At 39.5% G+C, this 21532-nt stretch overlaps 1 protein-coding gene across 3 annotated transcripts in view; it reads left to right on the top strand.

Moving 5' to 3' along the window:
• The window catches only part of TMEM163 (transmembrane protein 163), an 80082-nt gene that overhangs the window by 17498 nt on the left and 41052 nt on the right, over positions 1–21532 (top strand). The gene's annotated exons all lie outside the window — the stretch shown is intronic.

Raw genomic sequence — 21532 nt, 5'->3', positions numbered from 1 at the left:
ATTCATTGGCAAGCATGTGACCAAGGTCTCTCCCCCCCTTTTTTTTTTTTACATTCCGAAACCTTTCCCTCCAAGCCCTTTGCTTTTGGCTAAAGTGCTGGTCTTAGACAAAATGGGAGTGAAAATGATGCATGTAGTAGTTCCTGAAGATAATTGGTACACTTCCTTCATGGGGGGAAATGAATACGGATATCCTATTTTCTGTATCCTATGATACCTACCCATTTTCTTCAGATCCTTTATTTCTCCAGTCATTTGTTTGTGTATTCCAGGTTGTTTTTCTGTCACTGTCTTTGCAACATAGGTGTCATTTTTAGGAATCCACACCAACACACATTAGGAGAGCAATGGTTTCACAATGTAGAATAATCTATAAAACAAAACTGGCATTTCATCTGTCACATGAGGCATAGGTCTTTCTTTCTTTCTTTCTTTCTTTCTTTCTTTCTTTCTTTCCTTCCTTCCTTCCTTCCTTCCTTCCTTCCTTCCTTCCTTCCTTCCTTCCATCCTTTTTAAAAAAGGCCTTAATGTTCAGATGCCCTGTATGTGGGCTTAAAGTATATATAAAAAAGTAGCAGACAGAGATGGATTTTTCAGTGGGATAGTTCACATTTGCTGCAACCCCCATGCTAATTCTTCAGGACCCTGGTGGGGGCTTCCACCAGACATGGATCAAATTGCTTTTTGAATACTGGTGTCTACAAGCAGGCTTTTCATCTGCAGCCACTATGATTGTGCAATTGCAGCAGCCTGAAAAAGACACTAAGAAATTTGCTAGCGAATCTCTAAACTGGTCCAATTCTATACTAAAATATACTCCTTAGCTCACTGCCTGGGCCTAGGGAGAAGATGCAGAAATAATCACACATTAGGCAGTTCTAATCTCTTCTGAAAACGTGAATCTGGAAAAAGTAAATAATTTCTGGAGAAACATATCACAAGGCAAAGTAGTACAACTCATTATCATCACTGTAACAAATTTACCCTGGAGATAAATGCATTTCATATGATGAAATCTTACTATAATGATATTTCTAATGCAAGCTGCTGGGATTTTAAATGGTTTTTGATCTCCCACCCCCAAATCTGACCCTGATTTTCTGAAGAGCATCTTGTGTGAAGAGACTTGCACAAAACCACCAGTGACATGACAGAATCTTGACCCAGACTAACTGCCCAAATTCTCATAATTTGCTTAACTCGTGTATATATCAAAGTCATTTTTCTTGTATTGACTATTAGCATAATCATAACTGATACGAGTAATCTATTTTAGGAAATGTTAGTATTTACCAATAAACTGTTAGACAGCAGGGTTTTCCCCCCAGACCGAAAGACTTGAATTATTCATAGATCATGCCTGCCAATCATATACTGGCCTCTTGAGAAATCAATACTGTGCCCTATGTTAGGTTATGATCTTTGTTCTGTCAACATCTTGTTGCTAGATTAGGAATTCATACATGTGCAAAAAATACCGTAATAATAATAATAAAGTATAGAAAAAACTGTGATGTTTTCTTCACCACTTCATGCAGTTCGAAGGACATAACCTTAAATCAACCATCCTCATAAGAATAAAAAGAAATAGCCCTTCCTATAGGAGCGCTATACATTTCTTATTCTCTCCCATAGTTTATATTGTAAATTCCACTACTACTACTACTACTACTAATAATAATAATTTTATTACCCTACCCTGCCCATCTGGCTGGGTTTCCGTAACCACTCTGGGCAGCTTACAGCCAGGTACATGATGCTTTTTCCTTCCATTAAAAAAATACTGAGATACATTGTTTTCATTTATTTATTTTTATTTATATACTACCCTTTATCAAAAGATCCCAGGTTGGTGTACAAAATTAAGAATGTATTTTACAGATCACAATAATAAAAACATAATAAAAACCCTAAGAATAGACAGCATAAGGATAAAATAATCACAATAGCAGTCCTCCCCCCATGGCCTTAACAGGCCATAGATTATTTAATGTGCAGAGGTCTGGGTAAAGAGGAATGGTTTTGCCTGGCACATAAAGACATGTAATAGGCTCGCCTAGCGTCATCATCTAGGGAGAGCATTCCACAGGGAGAACCACCACAGAAAAGGCACGCTTTTGTGTTGCTGCCCTCCAAACCTCTCAAGCGATATAAATAAATATGACAGGACAGGTATAATTTTGTTCATTTTGTACTGAATGGTCAGAATTGGCTTTTGTTTTCAAAATCAGAAGTAAAGCAGGTTAATCAGCTTGCTAGTTTATTATAATTCAAGGCACTTTATTATGAAGGTATTGTTAAGGTATTGTTTACAAAGATTTATACTGATGTTAAAAGTTCAGCTCAGACTTAATTTTTCTTTAATTTGTTTTTAAAGATTCCGTCATAAATTAGGATTCTCAAACTGATAGGAAAGGGCTAGTTATAGGTTCCCTATCACAGCCTAATTGTCTGTAATACTGGAGTCTAATTCATCTAATTGTCAGGAAGAGAAATGATTAGCACTTTCCCCCCATTTTGTAATTAGTACTTGGTGCTTCTGAATCCCATATCAGATTAAATTCCTGCTCATATAATGAGTTTAACATGGTTTCATGGGCTGATAGATAATTATTCAGTGACAGCAATCGCTGGATAGTTAAGACCAGGCATGGACTTTCTGTTGATTCCTGAGGATTCCAAGCTTTCTAGGTCACATCCTAAAGAGAAATGGTAGGAGTCACCAAAAAGATGGTTGACTTCTCTATGCTTCCTTGTAGTGTGTAACAGCATTATAACGTTGTGATCATTTCCCCCTCAAAGCCTTTGTAATGGAAAATATCAATTTCTTTCCCCTCAAAAGTGCATTTTTGCAGGAACCAATCTATGGTTTTGATATGGTTTTGGTGTCAGTACAGCAATGTTTTTGTTACTTGTAGGTTGAACTTACTGATATGCAGCTAGTATTAAGGTGCTGGATTGGATAAGATACATTGAGGGGGATTTCTAGACAGGAAAATACAACAGGAATAATGGGCAATGCAAATGAAATAAAAATGGTTACAAGAAACAGTGGAATGACAAGAAGAACAAAGATATCACAGCAGGTAGACTATTCATTTGCTGTATGCAATTTTATTTAATTCAGTAGCATTCATTATCTGGCATGCATTACCAGGCAATCAATCAATCAATCAATAAACGTGGAAATGTAATCTGTGCATTTTCTCTCTCTTTGGATTTCCTTTAGCTGACCTGCTTGTTAGTTTATATCATATGCTCTAGATATCCTGTTTAATGGAAAGAGATTTAAGAACATCCTTTTAGCAAGACAAGGCACACACCTTGTCACAACAGTCTTTCTCTAATACATGTCTAATACATGAGATTGGTGTTATATAGTCTTCTTCCCTAAGTGTGTCGTATTGTGGTTAAACCCAGAATTAGCACTTTGTAGCTGTTGCAGCTCTGACAAATATGCCCTGCTCTAGATTAATTTGCTATACTAGAGGAGAAAGTAGGGTAGTGGATGGTCTACCTGCAGCTGGTGTGGTGAAGTGCTGGCCCCCAGCCCTGATCTAGCCTCCCAAGTTACAAATTTGCTGTTTAAATAAATTGCAGTAGATGGCTCAGGAAAAGCTGGTGATCAAGGTCCCCGCCACTGCCCCACTGCTTGTTTTCTCTTTTTTCATTTATAATATTTAATTGGTTTTGTTAAAGTACAAACTTAACCAAAAGGAAACAGAAAACAAAGATTCAAATGTGTTAATCACAAAGCATCACAGCCTGGAAGGACTAAAGATACAATGTAGTTCCAAAGCAACAATGAAGATATGTAAAAACAAAAGTACTTTCCCACTTTGAGTTTTACCATTACTGAGCATGAAGTTCTATAATGTCTCAAATGATTCAGACGTTTGCATATACCAGTGACACTGAGCAACCATGTATCTCAATATTCTTAAAATAAATAAAATCATGATGAGTTTTCTTTTTTCTTTTTTGCTGTGCGTAAGAACATAAGACAAGCCTGCAGTGTCAGGCCAATTGCCCATCTAGTCCAGGATCCTGTTTTCACAGTGGCCAACCAGATGCTTGTGAGAATCCTGTAAGCTGGACATGAGAACAAAAGTACTCTGCCCACTTGCAGTTTGCAGCAACTGGTATTCGGTGGCATACTGCCTCTGACAGTGGAGGCAGAACACTGTCATCATGGCTAGTAGGCATTAATAGCCTTATTATCCATGAATTTGTCTTAGTTCTCTTTTGAAGCCATGCAAGTTGATGGCAATCGCTGTCTCTTGGGCAAGCAAGTTCCATAGTTGAAAATATGCAGTTTTCATAGTTTTAAATACACAGCGTGGTGAAGTATTTTCTTTTCTCTGTTCCAAATCTTCCAACATTCACCTTCATCGAATATCCTGGAGATCTAGTGTTGTGTGAGAGGGAGACATTTAGATGCTCTGGTGTCTATGGCGTGCTCTCTGTCCATTTTGAAATGGCAGGCAATGGTGGTGGTGACATTTAGCCCTGATATCGCTGCTCCTACAAAGCCAGCCAAAATTTCTTCCTCCTCCTCTCTGGCCTGCAGCTCCCAAGGCACCCATATGCTGCTTGAAGAACTAATTATTTTCCAGTCCAGTACCACAGTGGAGAGCAAAGTTGCCACATTCTACTCAGTCCAGTGCCATGAGGAGGAAGAAGATTGTCTCCTCTTCTATTCATAGATAGGTCTCTGAAGAGCAGGGAACAATTTTATTATACCTGAGCACTATAATAGGGAGGAAAACTCCTCCTCTACAGGGAAACCAAAGTGGTGATTTCAAGTTGGCCAACACTCACCTTACATGTCCACCCAGTGAGAATGGGTGGAGGTGACCAAGACAGGAGCAGCTTCCTGTACTATACAAGCATGCAGGCAAGCAAGATCTACAGCAGCTCTGGCACACAAGGCAGAGGCTACAAACAGACTTCCCTTGAAATTCAGAGCAGGAACAATAATCCCAACGGAGCCCACATGAACAGAAACAGTGCTTATGTATTTCATATGTCACAAGCATCTAACAAGGGTAAGATCTGTTCATGCATGTGTGGAATGGCCACACACCCCTTGGCATGAGATTTCCAGAGGACTACAATGTGGCATTGCACTCCTTGAGCCAGTTTGCATGATGCCCTAATGCTGCTTTCCTTTCTGATGGGCAGCATTGGGCTGTTGGCCATGCTGGTGGAAGTTGTAGTCCCAAACACTGGAGCGTACCAGGTTGGGGAAGCCAGCCAGTAGAAGAGTAGAAATGTTGGCTGAGGAACTAGAGGATGTTTGTGTAGCAATAGTCCACTTGCTTATTTCCATAGCAATTTTCCCATAGTAATTATGACATGTAGGGTAGAGCTGGATAGCGGTAGGCGGAGCAATGAATGCAATATTTATGCTGCTCATCATTTTGAAGCATGACCAGAAGCCATGCTGCTGCAAATCTGGACAATGGATAAATGCGATGCTTAGGCACATACTTAATCCACCTGGAATATAGTGTTGACTGAACCACATTGGCTGAAGATCTCTGGAGTCAGACTGTGCTGCATATAGCATACTTGCCTTGGGGGAATTTGACAGTTTTCACTTAAGAATGCTACAGCAGAAACCAGAAGGAAGTCAGAAGAAACTGTAATTGTAAAAGACAAGAAGGAGCTAGATGTGAACATAATCTAACTAACATTTTCCTCCTGGAAGCTATTCTTGCATTTCTTTATAGCTGCTAATATCTGTTAGTATACGCTATCTTTTATTGTGTAGTCTACTGCAGGAAAGATGAATTTACAAATGTGGCACTTATAAACCTTTAATATAGTTAAGCAATCTCCCCAGACAACAATGACTTTGTCAGTTTATTCTTGATGGATTATTTTAATAGAGCAAATATTGCTTGAATAAAATTGTATTCCCTAATTCCATACACATGACTCCATTTTATTCATACTTCCTTGTCGAACATCAAACTGCTACTAGATTTTTTTGGTGCTTATATCCCTTCTGTTTATCTATACCAGTGTCAGTCTCGTCCCCCTCCTTTTTTCTTCCCTACTCTTCTGTGAGTACAGGAATATCAGGCAGGTTGTTCTAGTAAATAGGTAGGGAATCTCTGGCCGGTGGCAACAGGGGCCTGCAGCCCTCCACACCTCTGTATCTGGCCCTCAGCTCTCTCCCGAAGTGTTCTTGCTGGAATGTGTCCTTGGATCCTGACAATACCTCTTGCTTGTACTGATGGAAGACAGATGGGTGTGTAGAAACGACTGTACAAAGGTGAAGCCCACTTAGCCTCTGGTCCCATCCAACACTGGCATATGGCTCCTGAAAGATTACTCTTAAGGGAATGTGACTCTTGGGTTGAAAAAGGTTCCCCAACCATGTACATAGATAGGGAACCTGTTGCCTTTTAGATATTGTTGGGGTCCAGCTCTCATCAGCCCCAGCCAGCATGAACAATGATCAGACATGATGGGGAGTTGTAGCTGGATATAATCTGGAGGGCTGCAGGGTCTTCTTCCATGCTTTAGCATATAGCTAGATATTTGGACAAAACTTTATGTTATGGTGCTTCCCTCATACCAAGGTTCAGAAATATCACAATACGTTAAATTTATTTCTGTTAATATAAATTCATCTGGGAAACGATAAGCTACTGAATGTGTAGAGGATGCTTCACGCAATACATTGTTTAGATATAGACTAAACCTCTGCATAAGCATGAATGTGAAGCATGCACCTGAACCGTAGATTTCAGCAATGGGCTCAAGTGTTTAATTTTTAATGCCTTTTTTTTTTTTTTTTACAAAAATGGTCTCTTGAAGCGATTCACATCAATTGGTACAATGTAGTGCTATGATAGGTACGGTACATAAATGAAAATGAGGAAAAGACTGTAGTGTTAGGCTTGCAGAATGAAAGACTGACAAGGGAAAGGAAGTAAAGATATGAGGGAGATCAGCTTGACAAGCCAGAAAAAGTATTATTGTGAATGCATTTTTATATTCAGTTGGGGCTTGGCTGATGCTTGCTGGAGATTTTGCTTGGGTAGAAACAGTGAAACTAAACAGTGGTCCTTTAGGTTGTTGGGAGAGTGTCTTGTTTCTGTAGTCCAGGGCATCTGACAGTAATAGAGTTCTTTGTGGCAGAAAGCAAGTTTCTCCTTTGGCCAATGACTGGGGCTCTGCTGGTTTTTCTGTTGCTGCAACAGTACTGTTCCTGGGAAGGAGAATGCACCACCCCGTTAGATCTTGCTCCTTTGATGCATAGCAGTAGCAAGAATGCCTTCCTCAATTTTTTCACTTTGCCTGCTATAGAAGCTAATCTACACTGAAAATTAAACTAGATTGGATGAACTTTGGTTAATTTTATTTTTATGCTGTAAGTGATATTTTATGGTGCAACACCTAGCAAACACTAGTGATCTTCTGTAATTTCAGTGATGGTTTCATCGATCAGGTCTTGTATGTGATAATATAATATTGGAGTAATGACTTAGAAGGCTGAGAGTCCTTGAAGTAAGTTGAGAGCTACTTCATTATAGAATAGAATAGAAAATCCAATGGGGGGGACCCAGATCAGATGTGGGGGCGGGGACCCAGTTTTTTCTGTTGTATGTCAGAGTCATATTTGTATCAAGTTATTGCAACCATAAACAAGGACCCTGGGTCACTGCAACTTTGTGTTGCTGCATATTCTATCATTTAGAACATAGCATTTCTTAGTTACTCATTAGTATAGTAGTAAGTATCCCCTTCTGTCATGTGGGAGACTGAGTGGTACAGCAATAAAATGGCTAGCACATTTGCACATCTAAGCAGGGTCTGGTATGTCTTCAAATTGGATGGGGAACCATGTGTTGAGATTCCTGCATCCAAGGGGGTTGGACTAGATGGCCCTTGGGGTGCCTTCCAACTCTACGATTCTGATCCATAGTGGCTAATAAGGTCTAGCAAAGAGAGAATGGTCAGGTGTATTGACTACCACTTTGTTTCAGGGTTCAATTCAAAGTGCTTGTGGTTTAAAAGGTCCAAATGCATAGTCCTACTGCATTTGAACACACCAGCATTGGAGCTATTGAACCTATGAAAAACGGAATATAGTGCTGAAATATCAACACCTGTTCTGTACTTTTACCTTGAGATAAACAACTAAGATGTGTGCCAGCTGCCAGTGCTTAATTTGGAATGTATTGCAGAAAAGAAGAGACTTGAGAGCAATATTGGGGTTCATAGTTTTTATGACATCATTACCTCTGTTTCTTATTTTTCAGGCATGAGTGCTTGTGTAGCTAAAAGGCACACTTGTGCACAAGAGGGAGGTTCCAAGGTTTATAGAAAAGGGGAAAGGATCCACAAAACATGTAAAAACCCAGATTTGTACTGTGTGCATGTGTGTTCAATTTCAATTTATATTCACTTGCATTTACCACCTTTACTTTCTACATGTTACTGAATTATGTTTTTGATTAATTAGAAATAAATATTAAAAGGTCAAAGATTAAATTTTAATTTGTCCTTTAAAAAACAAATGGGAACTGGAGCTTGTTTTCATGAACATATACAGTGCAGAGTGCCATGTGTTTGTGTGTGTGTGTGTGGGAGGCTTAAACAGTTATTCAGTCACCATGATTGATGTGCCATGTGGGCAGATACACGTTCTCTCCCTAGCTAACAGGACCAGTCATCAGGGATGATGGGAGTTGCAGTCCCAAAACATCTGGAGGGCCGAGTTTGCTATGCCTGGTTTAGATCTAAGCATGTTGGCTTCCCAGTAAATGTCTGGTTGCGTTCCATTTCATTTGGGGGATCTAGATAGTATTCCCAGAAAGATTTTTTTGGTAGGGAAGGTAGCTGCTTTTTCCTAAAGCTGAAATGGTGATTCCTTGCTGCTGGAAAAAATGCCAAACATTTTTCTGGCTTGTGTGTCAGCTGCAAATTGAACTGTGTGGAAACTGTTATATGAGAGATGCATGCACTTATTAGTGTCTGTCATATCACTAGCGTCATAGCCTCCCTGTCAAAATACCTTCATCCTTCCTTACTTTCTACTTGCCTTTTGTTTGTTGGATGCTGAATGCTTCTCTGATATTTTCAGATGAGGAAATGCTTATGCAACCCTTTATAAAACAAATTACCCACCCTGTGAGTTTTTCCTTTTTCTTGACTTCTGTTTTTGGGCCATTTCATGAGCCCCTTTTCTCCCCAGTTCACCTTGTTTATTTTATTTCATTTTGAATTTGGTTCTCTCTCTTCACTCTCTCTTCACAATATTGCAAACGCATTTCCTATCATTTATTAAAGGAAATACATTGGAAATAGTTCATTTACAATATTTATTTCTTCACTATACAGTCCCAGGTCTGCACTCACAAAAATAAGACTATATGATTAAGAGCAATACAATTCTATAACACACAAATCTGTACCCAATTAAGCATTTAGAGTTTGAGATTCTGTTACTGCTGTTGAATTCTCCCCTCTCCCCTTGTCAAAAAAACCCCCATGCTCACATTCCTCTATTTTAGCAGTAAAAAAAATAAGGTTTTAATTGGCTACTGGAGCTATAGAAACTTGTGAACTAACACTGAGCGCATTTGACCTGCTTTAAGTTTCACAGTATTCTCTTTTTTGTTGCAAACACTTGACCTTTGCAGGCTACAAAATGTAGCAAGCTCACAATGCCTTGTAGCCAAGTAGAATCCTTTAAGATAAAGAAAAGAAAGAGTGACTACAGTTAATAGCGTATTAATAGTCAAGATCTATATACCTGGAAGCCAGTTTGACATATAATTGAACACGAAGTCTCTCTTTTGACAAAGCTTTGCAACATCACCTTTCACCTCTCATTGCCTCCTATGTTGCTGTCTTCAGGCAGCAGCCAGTAGAAATCATTTGGAGTCTGTGGTGCTTACGTCACAGAGGGACTTTGGACCATTGTCTCATTGTCTCATCAGGCTGAGCAGGTTCAAAGCCTTTCATTCCTCAGAAATGGAAGCAGCAAATCTGGCACACTGGGAATACCAAAGAAGGTGTACAGTATTTGATTAATAAAGTACTCCAATAGAATGTCTTTTCCAGAGCTGCCAGCATAATGGTTTTTAAAGCAAAATACTTCCATCTAGCCTTAGATTCAAAGCAAGTGAAAAGTATAGGATGCTCTGAATTTTCACTACAGTATCAAGCATTCTAAATAACCAAATATTCCCATGCATTGTTGCATATCAACATCACAACAGGTTTGGGTGCAGGATTGTGGTGGAATATTAACTAGTCAAGTGTGCAGCTGCTGACATTTAAATACAAGCAATGTTGCTTGAGCAGCCCTGAGTTCAGTTGTATTATGTCTCCATCAGATGTGATGAACAAATAAAGCAGAAAAGATCACAGGGAATTTAGAAAGTGATGCCAGCTCCGAAGATCAATGAAACATGCTAAAACTCGACCTTCTTATTAGCTCTTAATCATTAGATAAGATTTGTACATTCATCACAGCAATGCACAAACTATCCTGTGTATTTACTCTCCTGTCCAAGGCAACAACCCAAGCAGGTTTAGATGAGAAGGAAGGATTAGCAACAAGCAGAATTTCGGTAGGATGGTGGGGGCGGGAGATGGTTAAAAAAAAAAAGCCTACCACAGTAACAGAATGGCTAATCCCTGAACCGTCTGTTCTGAGAGATGCCCTGTATTAAAATATTCAGTAAATTTCTTGGAATCATGAATGGGAGAAACTGCTTTTTCAGTTTTGTTTGTCCTTCCACCCCCCACAACTGTGAACGGGTTTATCAAATTTTTGATTTTTTTTAAAAAAGCTTATTAAAATTATGAATTAAAGCCTGGATCCTGGAAATTGGGAGAGGAAAGTCTATCTCCTAATTGCATATGAGTCTCTAATAGTGCTGCTCATTACTCAGCTTGTAACCAGGCCCTGTAGGCGAGTGGTTCCCATGTCTAAGAAATTGGCCAATTGATTGTCCCTGAGGGAGCAGGTATCACACTTTGGGGATCCTTCTGGATCCAACTTTGTCACTGGAGGCCCGTGAGGTCTCAGTGGCTAGGAATGCCTTTTATCTGCTTCTGATGGAACAATATCTATGGCCGTTCTTGGACTGTGAAAGCTTGACCACAGTAGACCAGGCTTTAGAATCTTTAAAAATTGGATCACTGCAGTGCAGTCTGTATGCAGTGCACTTTGTCTGAAAACTACAGTTAGAGCAGAATACTGCAGCATGATCAGTAGGAATGCGATTCTGTCAGCATAGAACACCCATGGCCCTGGGCCAAATTCAAGGTGCTACGATTAGTAACACCCGTAACAGCTTGGGACCAGTTTACCTTGCTCATCCATTCAACAGCTTCAAGCTGTGTAACTGGCACTTTTGCAAATGCTGTATAATGTTGAGTTTCCTGCATTGCAGGGGGTTGGACTAGATTACCTCGGCTGGTTCCATCATTTGTGATGTTGAGGTAGTCTGTCCTAGGCAAATCAGGTTGGTTGAAATATATATTATTGAGTAAAGCATATTGCTGTAAGCTTACAGAAACTGCCTGATAACAGCTTGTATAAATGTGTTTTGAGAACACAAACAATTCTGGTAATATTCTCCTTGCTTAATAACAGAGTGAAGGGTGAGTGTGTGCTGACTTGAGTATGCAGTCTTGAATACGTTTTTAATGGCAGTAACGGGCTATTGACTGAAGTCAATTTACATGAATATTTACATGAAGTCCACAATAAATCATGCAATTACAAACACATTTGATATGCATAATTTCTCAAGTTGTATTTAGAACTGTAGTAAACATCCATTAAGCTGCCAACTGTGCAATTTTCCTTTATGCAAAAGTTTGCAAACAATTTGAAAAGCCAACCATATAGTTGGCATTAACAACTGCTGTTCTTTCAGCAAGGATGGAAAAGGTGGAGCAATGCACTGTGGGGGTAGTTATTACCCTTTTTAAAAAATAACACACACAAAAACAAAGGACTATAATGTGACCTTGTTGGTAGTTTACAGAAATGTAAGAATTAGCCTGCCTTCTCTGCCAACATAAGCATACCCAAGCTATATGTGTTGTGGTTCTGCAGAGTGTAGAAATTGATTAAAAAGTCAGATTCCTGGGAAACTTGATATTATTATTATTTCCTTCTTTATTTATTTATTTCATTTAAGAAAGAAAAAGGGAAAAGGGGTTACGCTAATTTGAAAATGCTGACCTGGGTTTTATGTACTTGAAGAAAGACGGAAACACAGTGGTTGTCGGTGTTGGCTCTTGTGCCATGTGTGGCTCCTGCCTTCTTAATTTCTTGGTAGAAGCAGAATAAATTATGCAAAGTATCACAAATATGCATATACAGTTTGCAGAACTCAGCATTTCTATATGTTGAATGTTGGTGTTCAGCAGCAGCACACGTTGTTGTCGTTTAGTCGTGCTTGACTCTTCGTGACCTCATGGACCAGAGCACGCCAGGCACTCCTGTCTTCCACTGCCTCCCGCAGTTTGGTCAGACTCATGGAGCACACGCAGGTCTGCCTAAAATGGAGCAGGAAATAGAATGAGAGATATCAAGGTACATTCACTGTTCTAGAAGTAGGAATAATTCAACACTTTGAGCGCATATTGGGCATTGTGCGGCTCCTGAAGCTTCCAGTCTTAGGTCTTTGCCCATATTAACAGGCATTCCTGGAAGACACTGATTTTATGTAGACCAGGCACCCCCAACCTGTGGCCCTCCAGATGTTTTGGCCTACAACTCCCATGATCCCTAGCTAACATGACCAGTGGTCAGGGATGATGGGAATTGTAATCCAAAACATCTGGAGGGCCGAAGGTTGGGAATGCCTGATCTGAGACCTTTTTGAGTCTGGGTTTGTGGACTGAACGGTCCTTCGCTCTGGTGGATGACCTTTATTTAAAGAGAGAGGGTATGTGTGACCCTGCTTCCTCTTGTTTCATCTCTCTGTGGCTTTTGACACCATCAACATGGTACCCAGACTGACTCCATGGGATGGGCATTAGGGCTATACTCCAGCAGAGTCATTTTACAAACTAGTGTTGAGGGATGCTATTCAGCTCTCTGACAATTATGTCATGGGGTGCCACAAGTAACTATATTGCCACCAAAGCTGTTTAGCATTGAGAGTGGTCATTAGGGGATTTGGAGTGAGATGCTACCAGTATCTATTTCTCCACTGCATGTGAGTCGGGTATATTTAGACTGGAGAGGTCAGTTATGCATTCTGAATGTGGTTGCACTTGTCTATAGAAGTAGGTGCATAGACTTTTTCTCTAGAGGCCCAGGTGTTCTCAGTGCCTAGGAATGCCTTTCACCAGCTCTGGCTTATAGCTACAACCATTGCTGGACAGAGATAACTTGGCCACGGTAATCCAGGCACTGGTGGTCTCAGTGATTGATTGCTGTAGCAGTGGCTCCAAGTGTTCTTTTCCTGACTGAACATCTCCTGCCCTGAAGTCATCATTAGCCCCTCTGGGGAAAATGCTGGTACCTGTTTTCTGCACTGTTTCCCAGCAGGGCTAATCACAGCTTCAGGTGCAGAGGAGATTTAGACCAGAAAAATAGTGCAGGGGGAAAAGGTTAAACTCCATCTCACTAGCATGCTCTTCTGATCAAAATTGGAGCCCCTGTCGCCACAGAATGCAAAAATAAATATTGTCAAGAATATTGCATTTCTGTATCATATCACAGCTCTTTGGGCTTAAGATCCATTGTAAACAATGAAAGTCTTGTAGTGTCATGCCAACATATTGTCAGTCTATTTAATTGGGCTTTGCAGCTTGTCATATCTGAAGCAGAGTTTATTTCTAACTAATTAAAACCCAGGTTATTTCATATGAATAGAATGATACAAAAGAGGAGTAATTATAATAACCAAGGTATCCTGGCTCAGTCAGTCATCATGTTTTATTTATTCTAGAAGTGATTAAAATATTTAGAGAACAAATATTTAGCATGAAGCAAATAGCTGTATGTGAGAGAGAAATATTTTATATTTGTTGCATCCTTTCATTACTCCTTTACCTTCTCAGCAAATGATTGTGGCTAAAATAAACATAAAAAGATGATACTAGAACTTATTTTACTGTAGATTTCAATATAAATCCAGCATTCATCTTTGCTGTTTCTGCATGTATTTAGACTAAATTAACGATGCACCCACAGTTCATATAGCAACTCTACATCTGCTCACCAAGCACAAAATGACCTGAAGGTTGTTAACTCCACAGAGAAAGAGATATTGGGCTGAATAAGACAACATGTTTGTTGTAGCTTTTAATGCATTGCTATACCAACTAAATTGTTCACCAGTAATTCAATTAACATTTCACATGTTCAGGACTGTTTAGAAAGGAGTAGAGGGGAGAAAGAAGATGATGGCCAAGCTAGAGGATACATAAAATATCTCTGCCTTAACATACATGACTTTTAACAGAAAAAGGACTTGATCCTGCTGCCTGTCTTGTGGTAAGGGGGTATTTAGCCCCCTTTGCCCCACTCTGATGCTGATCTGGATAAGACCTTTGGAACCTGCAATTTGCTCAGGAAAGCATCCCCTTTTCAAATCAAACTGAAGCTGGTTTGGGAAAAACTCAGGAAAACACAATATTTATCAAGCTGCAGGATAGATGTGGATTATGGCTAATGTTGTGTGTGCATGGCTTCACAAAATACAGTGGTGCCCCGCAAGACAAATGCCTCGCAAGACGAAAAACTCGCTAGACGAAAGGGTTTTTCGGTTTTGCGTTGCTTCGCTAGACGAATTTCCCTATGGGCTTGCTTCGCAAGATGAAAATGTCTTGCGCTTTTTTTTTAAAGCCGCTTGAAGAGGCGCAGTTGCGACAGACCGTGCTTCGCAAGACAAAAAACATTGCAAGACGAAAAGACTCGCAGAACGAATTCTTTTCGTCTTGCGAGGCACCACTGTAAAGATGGGAGTACACTGGATGCAAATTTAAATGGGGTGTATGTACACAGCCTAAGTTAGAGCTGTTCATTTCAGTAGGTTTACTCTGAGTAAAACGTAGTTGAATACCACCAGAGATGTATACATACAGATGTGCACTTCAGACTCATTTTAGGAACATGTCTAACTACCAGCACATGCCCATCATGACTTTTTGTTTGATCTTTTTCTTTGAATGGTAACCTCCCCCTGCTCTGTATTGCCATATTGCAAAGTGCTTTAAAATTTCTCCAAATTTCAAAACAGGATTTGCATGTTTAATGGGAGGCAGGTTGTTTCTTAAAACCATGCGTAGCCCTGATGGCATGATAGAATTTAATTATGCAGGTTTCTGTATTGTGATATGAGCTGTGGGTACTATTTCAATGTTTGGCTTTAACATTTCAGTTTGAAAAATTGTAAAACATTCTGTTGTGATAACTTATTTGAAAAAGAAAAACCAATAAAATATCCCATCAAAACTTATGAATTTAGAATTACTCAGTTATATAAGACTACTACAAGTTCAATCTATCATTTCCTTTATGCATTCATAAATACTAATATCCGAATCTTAGGGCTTTGGCTAGCCCTAATTTGAATATTCAACTAAAATTTAGCTGCACATAATCCATGAAGTGTGCTAATGAATTAATGAATTATTAATGCTAATTGGTTTTCCCAGTGTGGTAAAAGCTTTTGGTGTGTTTTTTAAATTAAAAAAACACACACCCAAACCCAATCTGGCAGATCTTACTCCCACCTCAGTTTAATTTAACACTGCATGGTATGGATTACAGGCTAAGAAGCTCATTAATCCAATTGAACCAAATAAATGAAGGCTGATTTATGATTGCCTGCCTACTTTAAACATAGTGATTAGATGGCTAAATAGCATTTTGTGGTCAGGCATGTAAACTGCAGTCGTCAGGCATGGTTAGCCGATGTTACCTGCACCAGATTACATGAACATGATTAATTGTTGGCATGATTAATCTGTTTGTTTTGGGAGACAATGGAAGAGTGTGCCTCTATGGGTGAAGTCAAACCTTTGGAGAGTTACAGCACCTGCTGTGGCTGTAGAGACCAATATGGGAAAGACACGTTTTGCAGCTGGGACAGATGAAGAAGTCTGGTTTTGCTGCTACAGGTGCACCATGGCACTTCTTGTCTCTGCACTCCTCCCAGAGGTAATTTCTCCTTTAGTCACTGCTATGGATACATGACCTGAGTGACAGTCTCCATTATAGGACTGTGAAATCCAACTATCCCAGGAATAGGGTTTTATCAGTTCCAGCCCTGATGAAGCATCTGTAAATATGTGCCAGTGGACCTGATCCTTCACTTTTAGAGAAGTGTAAGGCCTTTTATTTAAATTAGTTTAGGGGTTGAATAGTAATTAACTGTGCCTGTTTGATCTGTTGCAGTGCATATTTGTTATGACACATCATGGCTTTTCTTTTGTTAAAATTTGTACGCCACCTCTGTCATTAAGAGGAAGTGTGATTAAAATCAATGAATAAATAAAATCTGTTCTAAGGAGAGTGAAACCCTGTGAAACAGCCCAGAATAGAGGGATTTGATTAATCTGGTCAGAAGGGCACATGCTGCTGATCACAGGATATAAACGACACTATATTAAGAGACAGTGTAATTAAGATACTTTGCATAGAAATTTGGAAGTATGCCTGGCTCTGTGCCTTGCCAGATATGTATGTGTTCTATTGACAAAGCTTTTCTGTGGTGATGAGACCTGCTGTGCTAGAGAGATGGACATGAAACACTTGCTTATTCACAGCTTCACAATGCAGTGAGGATTGACATGCAGCTGAAAGGTCAAGGAGATTCTCTGAAATTAATTTTCTTCTAGGTTAGCGTACTGCTGCTATTGTTTATTTGCCTGTGCCAGTGTTGCTGTCCTTGGTACCAAAGTGCATATTTCATGCATTTAGCTGTATATTTAGCTTGTACTTCATTCCTGCAAGATACAACCTTGTTGTAAGCATGATATTGGTTATTTCATTGTGCAACATAGCATCATAGGATTGTAGAGTTGGAAGGAACCCCAGGGTCATCTAGTCCAACCCCCTCCAATTCAGGAATCTTCTACCCAACATTAGACTCAAATCCACGATCCTGAGAGTCTCATTCTCTGTTGACTGAGCTATTCCAGCTGCCTAACAGTTTAAATACAAAATGCTACATTGTACTGAATCATCACTTCCTTTGTAATATGACCATCCATTGGACTGCAGCAAAATTGTTGGACCCTGCAGGTTTGTCAATCTCCAACTTGTGTATCCGGTCGATTTCCCAGAATTCTCTTGGGGAATTATTTGACTGATGGTCGTTCTCTCTGCCAGAATAGGAAGCTGGCCTTCACTATTGACTTTTAAATCAAGCACCTTGGTTTACTGCAGAGCAGGATGAAACTTGCAAGAAAAATTGTGCTGAATTAGATAGGACATGTTAGAAAGCCCATTTTTAGGCAATGAGGTGGTAGAATCAAGGATACAAACAAAAACGTATTTGTTAAGGGGAAAGTATGATTAAAATGCTTTGTATAGAAATGTAGATGTCTGTCACACTCTATGATGTATGCTAGCTGTGTGTGTTTTCTGAAAAAGCCAGGTTCTTTTTGACTACCATTGAATCAATGGTGTCCCATCCAATAGAATAGTTATGGGTCAAGAATGGCTTGCTACAGTTTAGGCTATCCAACTCTGAGACGTAGTTCATTTGTTGTGTTGTGGTTTTTTAAATTACTTTGATAAAATTGCACCCAGGCCTACTTGGCAGATAAAAAGGGGCTTCTTTGTAAGATGTCAATGGTACCAGGTTGTTTGTACTTGCTTTGAATCAATTGCACCTCAAGAACATTGGCCCATGCTTGCGTCTAAGAGAAGTGTCACGTGTTTGCTTGCTACTGACTGATAAAGGCAAGTTGGGATAGGCTGGGGAAGTATTTGCATGAGCTTGTCAGACCTGTGTCTTTTTATGAGGGAAACTTGCTGTTTTCTCATAAGAACAGCAACTAACTTCTTGTTTAAAAATGTGTCATCCCGGCACTCTCAAAGTGATCCATATTACCCTTCTCTTTCCTGTGCATGTCTTCTGTCTAAGGTACATTTGGCTGGGATGTGGTCTCTGCCCTCAGACATCCATCTGGTTTCCTCATTGCTATAATTTTATCTCTTCAATACTTCTTTTAAATTCTGGAAGGCATTCCATTTGCTTGACATATTGTATGTCCAGCCTTATTGATGATCTGGCATCTTGACTTAGTTCTGTGTTTCAAAGTTTTGTTCTTTTAAAAATGGGGGGGATTTTTTTGGTCTGTTTTGTTTCGTAGCTGACTTGGACTTTTCCAAGAAGAGAAGCAGGATAGAAATCCATTTGCTATTTTTTTAATGCTGACTTTTATTTATTTTAAATTACTGGCTAGAGACTCTAATTTGAAAACATAGAGTTTCATAAATGGTGGTTTTTGTTTGAAGGAATGTGCTGAGGCTAAAATACAGGAAAGTATAAAGGGACTAGATTGCACTCAATTAAACTAATGGGGAAGCAGGAGAGACCTGTCTGGTGCTGAAACTACTGTAATATGGTCAGTGCATCTCGGTTTCATAGCATTTCTGTATTCTGAGCCTTCGCCATTTACATCTTCATGAGAGAAATGTCAATGGCAAATTTAATCTGGCCATACGCTGGGCACAAGTTTTAGAACTGAATTCTCAGTTTTGTACCACCTTCTTGTTGTAGACGTTGTGCCAGAGACAATGTGATGTGGCCTGACTGAAAGAATCAGGTGTTTGTTGTTGGTGTTCGTTTTGTGTTATGATGTTTTTTGTTACCATCTGTCAACTCACTTTTAGGGTTTGCTTATTTCAGTAGGCTCCATTATGAAGGCTGCTCAAGAGCCATTGTGCATAAATTATTCTACTTGAAAGTCACTTTCTGCAGAGCCTTATTTTCTCTAGTACTGGGTTAGAGAATCTGCACACAATGTGTTTGAACCACGTGAAAAGAAGTTTTTATGTTACAACCAGTGTGTGGGGCACTCTCATGTGGAAGCAACATTTAGTGGTTCTCACCTAGGAAATAGTACACTAGAAATCTTTATTTCTATTTTCTTCTGAAAAGAGGGAGGGAAGAGGTTCTGAAATAACTGAGACTGTTTAACGATGCAATATCTGCATTCCATTCTTCATAGGTAAACAAGATAACAGACTGCTGCACTTACAAAAAATGAGATTTTTAAGGCTGTCAAATTATATCCAAGCACATATCCCATATGGAGCAGGGAACACACACAGTCCTGGGTTTAAATTTATATAATACCGCAGAACATGAAAAAGAAATGCTTGTAAATAGTATTGAATGATAATGGAGCCATGAGAAAAATCAATTCATTTCTTTAAAGTGCACTGCTTGCATCACAAATCTGAAGTAGACCTTTTAAATATTTATAAAAACTGTGTTGGCTATAAAAAGTATGTCAATCTAGCTTTGAAAAAAACAGTAGCAGCAGTTTTTATATAAACAATTAAGCAACTACTCTGTTACATATTTTTAAACCTATTTTCTTTCCCCATGACCTCAATATTGCAATGCTGATCCCTCTGATAAATGGCTGGATGAATTCATTTTTAGGCATGTCTTGGGAATGGAGCAACTTATCTGTTTTGTAGATTGATAGGTAGTATAAATAAATTATCCTTAACCTCTGACAACTGCAGGTGAAAACAGACTTTGATTTTGAAGTGGGTTTTAGTAGACACACTCTATATTCCAAAGCATTTCGCGTTTAGCTTGCAGAAGGTATGGTCTTACTGTGACTTACTATGTCTCACTGGACATTTGGATCACCTGTTTAGGTTTTTCCGCAAGCTGTGACTAGACATTACAGCAGCTGAGGAATTCTGGTTTTCAGCAGCAGTGGTGAATCTCCTCCTTTAACTTGTGGCCTGGTTTGCACAGGATGTTAAACTATAGTTCCTTCCCTGCCCCTAACTGTGCCACATAGAACAAGACACAAGTCAAAATCTTATCGTTTGTTTCCTCCAGACAAACTGCGAGTTGTAAGCCAAGGTTTATGCTTGTGGTTTGTTTGGAGGAAACAAACCACAAACCAGGTTCACATATCATGACAAGCCAGACGGTGGCTTGTTTTGGGGTTGTTTCCTCTCCTCCAGGGTCGTGTTGGGAAGAGCAAATCTCTTGAATGCGTTAAACTATAGCTTATTTTCAACCAAGGTCTTAATGTTGCATCAGAATGTAGCCAGTTTCTAGTAATACAAAACATGTGATAGGACATTACTACCCTACTAGAGTGTTGACAGATGAACTCTAGTCAGCTGCGGGATAACTTTTTAAAAAAAATGAACCAAATCTGGCTCATCCTTTTAAATACATTCTGTACAGCTTCCTTAATTAAAGAAAGTGATGGAGTTGTTTCTCTATTCTGCCTCTATTTTTAGTTTCTGGTTGTTTCATTATTCTGTTTATGAAGAGACAGTTCTTTTTGAAAAAGCTGTATTGAGTCTAGGGGTGGGGGAGTGTAGCCCAATTGTAACATCAGATCAGATCTCCCTGATTCAAATTGTAATCCCCCTGCACAGTCATTTGCCCTTTTAAAAACACAGGGAAATCCTATCACAGATATCCTGATACCACAAAGCTGTACTTTTGATATGAAAATTAGTCTCCATCTCACCACCTTATATGTAATAGGGTAGGCGCATGATGAAATGGCATGATCGTCACAGTCATGTGTTTTGCCTTTTGGCAATTCCTGCTGCCGTTCCTGCAGTTCTTTAGGCAATTCCTTGTGATATCATGAGATGTGTGATAGAATCTGTAAAGTGCTCATCCAGCAATATTTTAAAAAGGACAAAACCTACTCTACTGAACTAAAAGGTAGCAAACAGGCCAGAGATCTTATTATAGTATGATCCCAATTAAATCAGCCCAAAGGCTGGATAAACTAAAATGCCTTAGCCTGGCATCTTAAAGCCAGCAGTGATAGTACCAGGTGTGCTTCCCTAGGGAGAGCATTCCACACGTCGTGTTTCTTACAATGTGACCTTCTGCACATCCCTTGGAGGGGGCACTCTGAGAAGGGTCTCTAATGAATGCAGGATCCAGGTAGGTTTATATGGACAAAGATTTTCCCTGAAGTGTTGGGGTCCTAAGCTGCATAAAGCTCTGTAGGCCCAAACCAGCAGTTTAATCTGAACCCGGAAACTAAATGATTATCCTTCTTAGCAGCTTCATACTGCATACACAGTTAATACAAACTGTTTCTTACTAAAGTTTCTGTTGCAAAGCATCCAAAAGAGGGCATTCCCTGGACTATATGCAGTGGCTACTGCCTTATACTATCTGGCTTGAGCTACTCATGAGAAACTGTCTACCTGCGGAAAATGCAGAAGTCATCATGTGCAGTTGTCCCTTGAACAAACTGGAGTTACTGTTTCCTTATTCTATTTTAAAATGAGTCGTTGTTGGGAGAACCAGTGCCTTTACCATATTTGTCATCCATTGCTGTGGTCACTTCT

This window comes from Podarcis bocagei (assembly GCF_964188305.1).
Source record: "Podarcis bocagei genome assembly, chromosome: 1".
NCBI lineage: Eukaryota > Metazoa > Chordata > Lepidosauria > Squamata > Lacertidae > Podarcis > Podarcis bocagei.
The sequence above is the reverse complement of the archived record's forward strand: the minus strand, read 5'-3'. Positions and strand labels throughout refer to the sequence as shown.